The sequence below is a fragment of the Dama dama genome, chromosome 18, assembly GCF_033118175.1.
Source record: "Dama dama isolate Ldn47 chromosome 18, ASM3311817v1, whole genome shotgun sequence".
NCBI classification, from domain to species: domain Eukaryota; kingdom Metazoa; phylum Chordata; class Mammalia; order Artiodactyla; family Cervidae; genus Dama; species Dama dama.
In genome coordinates, this window is record NC_083698.1 from 51,996,119 (window position 1) to 52,009,960 (window position 13,842).

A 13,842-nucleotide genomic window follows, 5' to 3' on the forward strand; every position below is an offset into this window, starting at 1 on the left:
ATGTGAAGAAAAGGAGATCCTCCTTCAGCATTGGTGGAAATGTAAATTGATGAAGTCACTTTGGAAAACTGTAGTGAGGTTCCTTAAAAAACTAAAAACTACTATATGATACAGCAATTCCATTCCTGGATATATATATTTGGAGGAAACCAGAATTTGAAAAGATACATGCACCCCAATGTCCATAGCAGCGCTGTTTACAATAGACAAGACATGGAAGCAACCTAATCATCCATCAACAGATGAGTGAAGATATAGAGTGAGTGAGTGAGTTAGTGAGTGTGTGTGTGTACACAATGAAATGTTATTCAGCCATAAAAGAATGAAATACCGCCACTGTAGCACATGAATGGACCTACAGATTATCTTACTAAGTGAAGTAAATCAGACAAAGATAAATATCATACATGATATCACTTATATGTGGCATCTTAAAAATAATACAAGTGAGTTTATTTACAAAACAGAAACAGACAAACAGACATAGAAAACAAACTGTGGTTACCAAAGGGGAAAGGAGGAGGGAGGGAGGGATAAATTAGGGGTATACAATTAACAGATATAAATTATTATATAAAAAATAAACAAGGATTCACTGTATAGCATAAGGAACTATATTCAATATTTTATAATAAACTATAAGGGAAAATAATCTGAATATATAACTGAATCACTTGCTATATACCTGAAACACAATATTATACATCAACTATAGTTCAATTAAAAATAAAAAGATTACATCTGATAGTTTTCTTATAAAAAAAACCAACATATTATGTCTGATATTTAAACAACTTTGTAAAGATGAGCATTTAAAATATAACTTGTAAAAGTAATAAATCACAGTGAAAGTAACAAGTAACAATTCTGAGAGAAAATTATCAGGATCATTTCTACAACATAGTAGCCAATACCTTATTTTAAAATGAAACATCAAATGTATAGCCAAATAGCTTTGTAAAAATAATCAAATATATTTTCACTGTCTTATAAGTAGACATGTAAAAATAAAATAATCATTTGTATTCTATTTTAAATGTCCTCTCAAAAAAATGTAATTCCAATAATAAGAAAATAAGCATTAAATGCTGCTGCTAAGTCGCTTCAGTCGTGTCCGACTCTGTGAGACCCCAGAGACGGCAGCCCACCAGGCTTCCCCATCCCTGGGATTCTCCAGCAAGAACACTGGAGTGGGTTGCCATTTCCTTCTCCAATACATGAAAGTGAAAAGTGAAAGTGAAGTCGCTCAGTCGTGTCCGACTCTTACCGACCCCACGACTGCTCGGGCTCCTCCATCCATGGGATTTTCCAGGCAAGAGTACTGGAGTGGGTCGCCATTGCCTTCTCCGAAGCATTAAATATTTTATTGTTTATTTATTCATAGCTTATTACCATATATTCTCTATTATTGTACATTTGCCTTTAAAATTTGATCTTCTATAGTCATAAAAACAAGTTGTCTCTCAAAATAAAAACAATACTTATAACAATGATGTTCCTTTAATATAATAATATGAGTAAGCAGGTACTTAGTCACATTTTAGCATCTAGCATCATTTCAGTCCAGCGGGAATGAGATTCTTCCAGGACACAATTAGAGGGATATCAAAGAGAACACCTATGTAAAGTCAAATACCAATTAGAAATAAAAAATTACACTGCCTTTCTTCAACTTGCGGAATAGTTTCAGCAACAGACATGCAGAACTAGGGACAGTTTGAAATTACTGAAAATTACAAAAGAGCACAGAATTGGAAGTCATACAAGGGCAACCTAAAAGCATAGTTTTCTGAAAGTAGAGAAATATTATAAATAGATCAAGAAAATATAAATTTAAAAGTACTTTCTTTGGGACAACACAAAGGCTGTCAAATGAACTTTATTTTTAGTTACAGGAGTATACATTCTCTATTAACAGGGGTCCCCAACCTCCAGAATCTAATGCCTGATGATCTGAGTTGGAGCTGATGTAATAACAATAGAAATAAAGGACACAATAAATGTAATGCCCTTGAATGATCCTGAAAGCATTCCCCCTGCCCCACCCATGATCTGGAAAATTTGTCCATGAAAATGGTCCTAGGTGCCAAAAAGGTTAACTCTACAACATACAGCAAGGCAAAATGTACTGAAAAATAAACATTTGCAAGCTTACATCACTACTAAAAACTACTGCAATTCATAATCCCCTACCTTCTGAGATGCCATCTGTGGCTCCTTATTTGTCTACATATAGGCTAATTTGTCACAAGGAAAGTAGCCATAATGAGGAAAGACACCACACTACACACAGGACGGCATACTTCACAGGGCACGTACACTTGGTGTAAACGCATGCATCACTTGTCTCGGGGGTGGGGCAGCAAAGCAGCGAAGGAATAACTTAGATGAGGCTCTAAAGACTTTTCAGCAGTTCTTTGGGGAAGAAAAACAGATGTCTCAAGAAATGTGGGGCCAAACTTCCTACGTGGTGCACTGTATAAACCCTTGTGTTACTCACTCCCTTTAAGCCAAACCGCAGCAAAGACATGCAGCTCCCTACAGTTGGGAGTTGCGTTTTAATGTAGCACAGCGCACAGACTGGACCATGAGGCAGCCCAGCATTGTATGCGGGTTCTAAAAAATGTGTGTGTGCGCGAGTGTGTGTAAGGTCCATTAAAAAGGAGAGCTCTAATTTTACAAAGACAAAGCTTATCAAACAGCTCATCCAACTGTACATTTTATTTCCAGATTGATGCCACCAAAAGCTAAATATGTGAATGACCACAGGACCAAGGCAAAATTGTAAAGAAATGAATATTTATGGGATGTTAATGGTATGTGCTTCAGGGAACAGGATGCCAGGCAATTATTTATTTTTCTCAACCCTGACATGACCAACTCCACATGCACTCACTTCTCCTCTCCCTGTCTCGGCATCCTGGTTAAATAAGGTGAGGTTCCATTGTTGACTGGGAAGGAGGCAAGTGATGTGAAAATTCCAAGTGGGCTAAGAAAAGTGAAGAAAAGTGGATTTTAACTGAGCCCCCTGGGTTTCATAAGCAAAGATATTTGTGGTAATTTTTTGTTGGTTTTAATTGTCTTTATTTTAGGAATTATCTTTTTCTCCCAGTCATTCTTACCTGTGTGTTTATATTGTAGTAAGAGACAACCTGTTTACAGCTTCAAATTTGACTTATGTACATCATAAAAGGTTTCAGTTGAAAATAACCTAAAAACTAATCCAATCTCTTTTTAATTTTGAAGAAAAAGATCCACCCAATATTGCACAATAGTTGAAAGTCAGACTAAGAAACAGAACGCAGGTCTCCTGGCACTCACTGTGGAACTCTGATCAGTAAACCAAGCAGGCCATTTTACTATCTGAGATAATTATGCTTTCCAGAAGGAGTCATTTTCATTCACATTCTAGTTGCATTACCATTATCAGAGAAAGCTTTTAATAAAAAAAAAAAAAAAATTCCTGCTTGGAACAAGGAAAAGAGAATACATTGGGACCTGGAAGAGCCAGATGGTGACAAGGAGGGCAATGAGTACCTAAGGACCAGGATTTAAAAAAAAAAAAAAAAAAAAACAGAAAGCATAAGTTAGTAAGTTTTTTGAAAGGAAAAAGTGAGGTAATAATATAATAAAGCCACACTGTGTCTTTCTTCAGAGTTTTTCAAGGACCACACATTCACTCATGATATAATAAGATATCAGAATTATTCTGAAAGATCTCATAATTTGTCTCAAAGAGGAAAGAGAAACAGGGAAATGAGATGAAGTAGGCAAAGAGAGGCCTCTTTCCTCATTATCAATAGTGAAGATTACATGCCCCTTTCTCAAGATATTTAGAACAAAACTGCTAAGCAAGTTAATACAAATTTTAAATATGTACATAGTATGTGAAAGAACTCTACAGGACATTAGATTTATGTGAATAAAATGTGTGGATCCGTGTGGTATTATATGGAGAGTTGTATCACTCATTCACCCCCCAGCTGTAGATGTCCCAATGTGACCTGCACAAGCTAAAGAACAGGATTTTAAATTCAGAAAGATGGACTTTCCAACAAATCATAAATTCTTAACCTGCTCTGTTAAAGATTGATACTGTAAGAATGAAAGAAAAGATAAGTTATAAACGATGGTATATGTGCCAATGCAATGAAAGTAAAACTGTCTAATTATACTACAGGATAACAACAACACTCTAGATATGGTTTTAGAAAAGACCCTGACTTAACCCATTCCCCTCCCTCTTTCCTCACCATCCCCCAGAAACAATTTGAATGCCCATGTTGTACTCATAGTATAACCATTAGAAACATCTATATACACTAATTATGTTACTCATATTAAGATGTTGTTTTTGTTGTTGTTGTTATTGTTGAGCCATGTCTAACTCTTTGGGACCCCATGAACCATAGCACACCAGCCTTCCCTGCCCTTCACGATCTCCTGGAGTTTGCTCAAATTCATGTCCTTTGAGTCAGTGACGCCATCCTACTATCTCGTCCTCTGCCATCCCCTTCTCCTCCTGCCTTCAATCTTTCCAGCATCAGGGTCTTTTCCAATGAGTCGTCTCTTTTTTATCAGATGGCCAGTGTATTGGAAACTCAGCTTCAGCATCGGTCCTTTCAATGAATATTCAGGGTTGATTTCCTTTAGGATTAATTGGTTTGATCTCCCTGCAGTCCAAGGGACTCTCAAGAGTCTTCTACAGCCCCATACTTTGAAAACATCAATTTTTCAATGCTCAACCTTATTTATGATCCAACGCTCACATTCGCACATGACTACTGGAAAAACCATAGCTTTGACTATATGGACCTTTGTCAGCAAAGTGATGTCTCTGCTTTTTAATACACTGTCTAGGTCTATCACAGCTTTTCTTCCAGATACAATGACGAGTTCTATGATTAAATATAGTTCAATGGTCCTAAGCATTATTATGTTGAAGCACTCAACTACTGTGCATTTTTTGTCCAAAAGCATTAATATCTACTCAGAACTTTCAAATTAAGCTATATTCTCAGGTCAAGAATAAAAAAGAGATACAGAAAACTGAACTTTCAGCATACCTACCCAAGATGACAGTCATGTCTCGGCCAATACAGTAATGAACAGTTTCCCAAATATGGTATAGGATGGGTGCAAGATAAAAAAGGTGAAAAGGAATTTCAATGACACACATACACAAAATGGAACAATGATACAGACAGAAGTAACCTGCTGGACCTCCACAAAGTCATACATTCCTCAATTCAATATTTAGTTTTAGAGTTCCTACCAAGTACAAGGCATGCATGTTCTAAACACTGGATTAGAACAGTGCCCAAAAGAAAACTTTGTATCCATGGAATACACATTCTCATTGAGACTATAAATAAAGAAACAATCTTTTTAAAGGCAGTTGATAGTGCTATAAGGGAAATTAACATATGATAAAGGTGACAGAGCATGAACAATGCTGATTTGTTATTTTAGATATGACAATCAGAGAAGGCTTCCATAAGGATATGTTTGAACAGAGATTTGAAGTTAGTGAAGACACCTGAGGGCAGAGCATTACCGCAGACAGAGGAAAACTCTGAAGTAAGAAATAGCTGATCCCATTTTGAGGAATGTCAAGGAAGTCAGTGTCTAGGGTTGACTGAACGAGAGGAAAATGATAGGAAATACTACGAGACAGAGAGCAGAGGTCAAATAAAACGGACTTTAGTAAGGTCCTTGACTTTTATTCTCAGAGACATAAGAAGTTGTTGGAAGATTTATATATACCTTTCAAGAGTGACATAATCAGATAGATATATCTTCAAAAGGTCACTGCTACTTGGAGAATAAACTGTTGTACCTGAAGGGAGAAAAGAGGGAAAATTAAGTAGCTATTGCATCAAATCAGGAAGTAGCTGATGGTCTACCTGATCAGACTGGTAATGAGGGGGTAATAATTAGGTGTATAAAACAAGAGTTTGGGGGACATAATTTAGCTAAAGTAAAAGACCTACTGAGAAAGGGGGGAAAATGAAGACAAAAAGGAAATGAAGAGCTAGCTACAGGCATACAAATATAGATCAACCAAATCCTGGAACATAAATTTGGGTGAAGTGATGGTGAGGAATATTTTTTAAGGATGTTGGGGATCTTTTTCTTTTTTAAATGAGATGATTTTATGACAGTCTACATATGCTAAGATGTTAAGATATTTGGATTAGTGTACTATAAGTTTCTCCTCTCTATCTGCCAGCAAGAAATTTTATAAACACTTTCTCTGAAATATGTCTACCACAAGATTTTTTCTTACCCCCTAAAATACACTTTAGGAAATTTTGTTATTTTTTGCTTAAATTGAGAAAAAGTTGCAAAGTGGTAGTTCTGTATGTGTACCAAAATGATACAAAACAAAAATGATGCAAAAAAGAAAACTTTCACAGAAAATAGCATCATAAAAGTTGAGAAGAAAGAAAAGAAAGAAATGGATACCAGATAAACTATGTTCTTTGCAGTAGCTAGCATCCTTTCTTTGAGGAATTTAAAGTTAAATGTCCTTAACCTGTTTTAAAAAATTTTTTATGATAGTTTCATGGCACAAATCTTTCAGACTTGTTACAAAGAGCTTTAAAAAGCAACACTAAAAACTTAAATTTTAAACCAACATTATCTTCCACAAAGAATATTTTAAGGCTTCTAAGACAGAAATCAAAGGAAATTGAGGAACATTAATAAACTAAAAATGCTGAGAGCTTTTAAACCCCTGGGGATTCATTTGCTTCATAGCAGTGTGCTTTTTCAACATTTAAATTTTATATGCTCTTGCTAATGAAAATAATTTGCTACAGCAGAAAGGAATGAAGATGTCAGCTCAGTATGACATATTTATCAATATAATGGAAAGGTATGTTCTGAAGATCCTTGATGGATTCCAGGGGAAAAAAATAGTGTACAACTGTTTGGGAAGTTGAATTCAATCAGTAGAATATAGTTCCAAGAGCACATATTTCAAATATCAAGGAATTCAAAAACTGAACTTGGACTCCACAGATAATTTGTGGACAAATGGATTTTTTAATAAAATGTCACATTAAAATGCATTGATTTATATAAATTGAGGGAATGTAAGAATTCAAATTGTTCATGGAAAGGAAACTGGGCAAATGATCAGATACAAGTCAATTCAGAGAGAGTAAACAAATGTTCACAATCCCAAAATGAAAAAGTATTAGGATTCAATGTGAACTATAAGCTACAAATCATTATAACATAAAGTTGTTTTAAAATGAAATAGGAGTGATACAAGCATACCTGATTTTACAGTATATTTTAATTTGGCTGCTGGACAAAATTTTGCCGAAATAAACAAATTCCTAGTCACTCCAATTACAAAATTGGGATTATGCGCCTAAAAATAATTAAGCCAATACTTAACATCACAACTGATAAGACAGCAAGTCATTGAAGCATCTATTTAGAGAAAAAAAACAGTTGAAATAAAAACTATTACTGCAAATAAGTCACCCACATACACAAGTTTACTTTTTATTTTAACATTAATAGTGTTGGAACATAATAAATCTAAATTTTCTCTGAGGATATCTCTCCAGCATCTCAATATTCTAACATTGACCTGTTAGCTATAATATCTCTTTATATTTCACCAAAGTTACTCTCCTTTTTATGTATTTTGTCTGGAAAATTGGGGGCACGGACTAGATGGAAATACAGGGCAAAGCAAAGAATATATATATAACAATACATTAGAGGTAACGATAAGACAGAAGTAAATAGGCAAGTGGGAAGTAAGTATCATTTAATAGATAGGAACACCTACAAGGAAAGACTATTCTACTTATTAGTATTTATATAATTCAACAGTAATGAATTTTCATATAACCAATTCTGGACTTTAAAAAAAGTAATGATATGTTTAAGCAACCCTCCTAACTATGCTTAGTTAAGGTGTTAAAAAATAGTTATGAGACAAATGAAGTAGCTAACATTTGGAACAACTTCATAAGAAAGCAATGAAAATGACTTAAGCCTCATGGGGGAAAAAAGCCAAAGAACTTAAATTATTTTTACCTGATAACACTCTGAAAGTGTTATGCCTGGAGTCCAAGTATTGAATATGTTAAGAGATAAATGTCCATGTCATCCAAAAAAAGAAGAGACATTAACTATGGCACACAAAATTAAAATTACTCATTAAACTATCTGTGGACCATAAGCACTGGAATTTGTTTAAGTAAAGTTTCAAGCACCTGGATTACTTTTTCAGAAGGCTTAAGAAGATAAACAACAATCTTTCTGGGTTGGATTTGATCAAATTTGTTAGAACTCTATGAATTAAGGACTACATAAATAAAGTTATTTTCAAAAATCTATGCAAATCTTAAAATCTCACTGGGCCTAGGTTAAGAAATAAACTTTCTTTTATCAAAGGGCAGAATGAATCTGGGCACTGGTTAGAACATTTTAGATCCATTCATTTATCACTAAGAGTACTATGATCTATCACAGAGTTAAAGAAAAAAATAACTGTGCCATGAATTAGTATTCAGTAATTATAATGAAATTAACATCATTTTGGAATTCAACAGTGATTTGTAACATTGTTTAGCAACACTCTTGCCAAGAGAACTTCTTTGAGTCAGTGATCTCTCTGACTTAACTGAGAGACAGAAATATATGACCATTTCCATCATTCCGTTTTCTATCAATATTATAACATAATTGATCTAACATGGGAGTGTCAACACAGAATGATAAGGCAGAGCAACATAAATCTTTAAATGTATCACAAATAATATTTCTTTTATGTAATTAAGTACCATATCCCTCAGCATGTTCTCTTAAAATAAAATGTCTGGTAAATTTATCTGGTTATGTTCAGTATTTTATTATATGCTCTATAAGTCTCAATCAAGTCATGAAGGCATCTTCACATATTTAAATATACTTTTCATAGAGTACAATTCTAATAGTTATGCAAAGAGAGTTGTTTTGTGTTTCTGAGTCTTTGCTTGTACAAAAGGAATGTAACTTCTCATTATGGGTTACCTGTGATTTTAATGTTCACCTTTCTACCTAGTTTTATAATGTGTCACATACAACAATTTACCCCTATTTTAAGTTTATAGAATACTACAAGGATTTTTTTTTTCAAGCAAACCCACTACACTACCATCAGTGCAAAGAAATGAAACTGGAATGACAGTTTACTCAGATATAACTATTAGTAAGTCTATTCACATCATAATGTAATTAAAGGTCTCTTTTCACTTGAATATTCAGTTCTGGAATTCCCATCACACTGAATCCTAAAGTATAAGTTGAGAAATTTTGAAAAATAGCTTAAAATAGTTCATAATTGTTATTTGTATATATTTCCCTTTTTTTCTATTTTGGTATTAATTGTAATGTAATGGTAATTTAATAAACTATGTATAAAAAAGAAAAGTTATTGTACTCATATTTAAACTGAACTTAAAAATTATTCCCTTAATTTTTTGTATTCTTGTAGTTAAAAAGTGAACTTTAAGATGATCTTTAAAAATTGAGTGTCTTCTGTCACTTATCAACAGGGCTGTATCATCAGGTTTCTAGTCTCTTCTTTAAAAGTTAGTAATTTAATCACAATTAAACATTTCTCTCACTTAGTTTCAGATAACAATGAAGCAGTGGGTTTCTTAAAGAAGTACTGAAGTAAGCAACTACTAAATATGGGTCTAGGCTAGAAATAAAAATGGAAGGAAGGCAGAAAGGGGGAGAGGGAGAAGGAAAGAAGGAACAAGGGACGGAATGACTTTAAAAGCTTTAAAGCTGAAAATGACATTTTATGAACCTAGTGATCACAGTGTACATAACTTCATACCCACTTTATTAATGCATACACAAATAAGTCAAAATTGTAAATAACTGTTTAGCAGTATTAAACAAACACTACATTTTAAAATTCCAGGACACTGAGAATGTACCCATCCATAACTCACAGTGACAGAAAAGATAAACAGGACTTTTGACAACATAAAACATTTCCTGAGGTATGCCATAATGCAAAATTGAAGATGAAAATACCTCAAAGCTCATCTTTGTTTAGTGTTGACCTCTAGCACAGACGCTATTAAACACACCCCTTCCGTCTCCACTGAAGCCTAAACAAACTGTTTGAATTAGGAGAGTGTGCAAAGATGTGCCTTCCAGGCAAACTTTTGTTTTCCAAAAGTAAATCTCCCCAAATACTTCCAGCTGGAAAACGTCCACTTGAGCTACCTGACACTAGAGCTTCACTTTCTCACCTTGGCTTACCTGCTACTACTTAATTATTCTTCTAAGCAGTCTCTGGGCAAGTTGGGGAGGTGGCTCTTTCAGCACTTCTGAATCCATGATGAATAGAAATACACACACCTAACACACTCCCACAGGTCTTCCACGCCCTTTCTCCTTCCCGCCCTTCTGAGCACTCGCGTCGTGAAAGCCTGGCCACCTGGGAGCAAACAGTACTCGAGGAACAATCCTCAAGATCAAGAAACTGGATTTCAACATGTGGTGAGAGAAAATGGGAGGGAGTGTGTGTGGCGGGAGGCAAAGGAGCACTACAGACAGCAGCTGTCCATTAAGTGGTTTAAATCTGTTGGTTAAAAAGCTGAATAAACAAATACACAGATGGGTCTAGCTCCTTGGGGATTCTGGAATTTGAGGAGCCTCCCAAGCGGTATCCAGTTCTGCCTCTCTCGCCCTGTCCCCGTGCAAAATGCGCGCGAGTTCCACTCTCAAATGCTCCAGACTCGCACGTGCCTGTCGCTCCCGTTGTTCCTAATTAGTTCACCCGCGCGCCAGGTGCTCTGAGACTCACCTCAGAGATTCCAGAGTCTGAGGACAGGAGGGCAACTTTTCCTCCCTGCTCTAGACCTACCCGAACACCCACGGCATGGGACAGGTCCCCGCAGACGCTAGCCCCCAGGTCAGGGTGTCGGGGCGCCTTCTGGCCGGCGGGGCGGGGGGAGGCGTGCGGGAGACACGCGGGCGCGGCCACCCAGTGGGTCCGGCCCGCGCCGCCGCCGCACGTGCGCCGCCGCGAGCGCGAAGGGGCGCCGGGCCCCGCGCTCCTCACGGTCAAAGTCAACCCAGCGCATCTGCCTGCCCTCCGCTCGTCCGGGGCCTCCGCGGACTTACAGGTAAAAGTCAACCGAGAAGCCTTCCTTTTCTCCGAAAGGTATCTGAGCCCATCCCTCGTCCCCTCCCTGAAGAACCCGGAGGCGCGATTTCACCCCAAACCCACCCTCGGAGTAGGGAGACCTCGCCAAGGCGGAATAAAAGTAAGACCAGGACATATCCCGGGTGAAGCGGGTCCTGCTAACCGTGGACAGGGGAAAGAGCGCGAGCGGGGGCAGCAGTCGAGATGCACGACCATTCCTAAGTGTCACTAGGGGCCAGGAGTTTCTTCAGTGGAGAAGCAGGAGTGTCCCTTCTCCGCCTCCATTCCCCCAGAAGTACTTGTGAAATGTACGCTGAAGTGTCTAACTTAGAGACGAGAAGCGTGCACTTGCCCAACGGAGTAAATAAAGGTCAGCAGTTGGACAATAAAGTATGTGCTTCCAAACGCCAGATGTTTTTACTGTTGTTTCTCCTCCTCGGGGGTGGGGCGGGGGGGGGGGGAGAAGAGGGAAGAGACAACACACAATAAAAATAAAAGTAAACAAACACATCTGCTGTTTCCACACACATTTTCCTCCAGCCGCGGTCTGGAGGGTCTGTTGCCGGACAAGGCAACATCTTTCGAATACAAAACTAAAAATCATCCGTGAGCCAAAGGCAGCCTCCCTTCTCTCGACGCCCCCTTCCCCTCAGCACAAAGCTACATGAGAAAGAACAACAAGTGGTGATGTTAGGTCCGGAACGCGACCCCGATGCCGAGCCGAAATTTGACACATGTCACACCCGCCCAGCCGCGCCGAGCTCAGCGACTGGGGCGAAACTTTTGCTGCCGCCGCCCCGGGAGCAGCGCGGAGCAGAGTCAAGTCGCAGCCCGGCCCGGCGTAGAGGTGGCGGGGACGGCGTGAGGGGCGGAGGTGCAGCGCGCCAGAGTGAGGGTGAAGAAACTTACCGCGACCGGGGACGCTGGGCAGCGTCCCGGGAGGTGGCACCCGCGGCGCCGAGGCAGAAGCCCACAAACAACACACCCACGCGCGAGTCCCGGCAACTGCTGCCGCGAGTCGGGGCGCGCCCGGGAGGGGGGGCTGGAGGAAGCCGCAGCTGGCGGACGCGGCCGCCGCATAAATAACCCGGACCGGCGCTCACGAGCTGGCTGCGCGGGGTTGGAGCCGGGGCGCAGCGGCCGCCGCAGAGCTGCACGCGCCGGCGTGTCTCGCGCTTTCTCGGAGGCTCGCGCTGTCTCGCGCTGCCGCTCCCCCCACCCGGATCTGTATGTGTGTGTGTCTGTATGTGTGTGTGTCTCTATGTGTGTGAGTGTGCGCTGGCGGGCGCGCGCACCCGGCCGCGCGCGCGTGTTGTTGGCAATGCAAACTGTACACACACGGCGCACGGAGCCGCCTCTTCTCGGCGGGGCGGGGTGGGGGAAGGGACGCCTCCGAGGAGTCTGAAGTACTGCTGGGCCACTTGTTTGTTTTTGTTTTACTTTGCCTTGTTATTGTTGACTGTTGTTGTTGATCCCCGAAGTGGTTTGGAACCAGCTGGCTAGGATGCCCGTCACCCCAGCCACCTATCTCCCCGCGTTCCCCCAACTTCTTTAAGGGAGGGGGAAGCGCGGCGCAGAATATTGTTCGGCTTTGCAGTGGAGCCTCCTGGCTGACGTCAGGTCCACCTGCTCTGTAAACAACTCGCTGGAGAACTTGTTTGTTCGGCGCCAGATCTTCCCCCACCCCCACCCTTCTCCCCACCTCCTGCTCCGCCCCCTCCCGCTCGGCCCAGACGGCGAGTCGGGGAAGGGGGTGGGGAGGGAGGAGAGAACAAAACCTTATGCCGTATTGGCAAAGCCGAGTTGTGTCTGCTGCTTCTTGGCAGTCCCCAAAGTACGTCCTCTCAGCAGACGGAGCTGCTGGCAGATGAAACAGGGAATTCCAAGTGAAGTGCAGGAAGCCTCGAAGGGATCCAAAGCCCTCGATGGCAAGGAGTTAAAGTACTCGAGAGTCAGAAAGGGAGACCCAAGAGTGCGTTAAAACGCTGACTGGCCTTTCTTTTCACGGTCTGCGCCTCTGCGGCCTGGGGTGGAGAGGCCGAGAGTCTTTCTCACTCCTCATTGTTGTCGGGCTCCTGTCTCTCTTGGACCCGGGACTTCTCGGGCTTCCTCGTGGTCCCCCGGCCCTGGTCACCGGCTCGGCGCCGGGCTGCGGGCCGGCCGGGGCGGAGCTTAGAAGGAAGGGGTTGCCGAGCTGAGACTTTGGGGGTCTGAGGCTCTCGAGACGGGCCTGTCAGTGACTGAGGGGAGCAAAGTAACCGGAATGAAAGGAAAGAAGAAACTGCCAGAACTGCCGCTCGCACTTCAAAGCCGAGACGCCGGCGTGGGGAGTGCGCGGGCCCAGCCTCCAGCGCCCGAGTCCCCGCTCTCCGTGGGGTGTGCCTCGGCCAGGTCCCACGCGGGGCCGAGGGGAGGACGGGACGGGCCCGGATGGGACGCGTGGCCCGAGTGGGGGCGGGGGGCAGTTCAGGAGCCCGCAGTCCACCGCGGCTCCCGGCAGGCCGTTCCTCCCGCGGCTGCCGCCAGCCCCTCCCCTGGCCGCCGGCCGCGCGACCCTCCACCCCGCCGAGTCCTCTGCGCGCCGCGGCGGAACCGGCCGCTCTGCCCGCACTTCAGTCGCGAAGCGCGGCGTTCCGAGAAGCGCGGAAACTTTCCTCCAAATT

The 13,842-nt window shown here is 41.2% G+C and overlaps 1 protein-coding gene across 6 annotated transcripts in view; it reads right to left on the reverse strand.

The window, feature by feature from the left end:
* Nucleotides 1-12,257, reverse strand: part of FOXP2 (forkhead box P2) — a 634,677-nt gene extending 622,420 nt beyond the window's left edge. For 4 of the 6 annotated variants that reach the window (XM_061165326.1, XM_061165325.1, XM_061165324.1 and 1 more), the window contains exon 1: nt 12,089-12,257. The gene's annotated coding sequence lies outside the window, so the exon portion shown is untranslated. The remainder of the gene's footprint in view (nt 1-12,088) is intronic. The other 2 variants (XM_061165329.1, XM_061165328.1) reach the window with 1 other exon arrangement.
* Nucleotides 12,258-13,842: the final 1,585 nt, after the last annotated feature.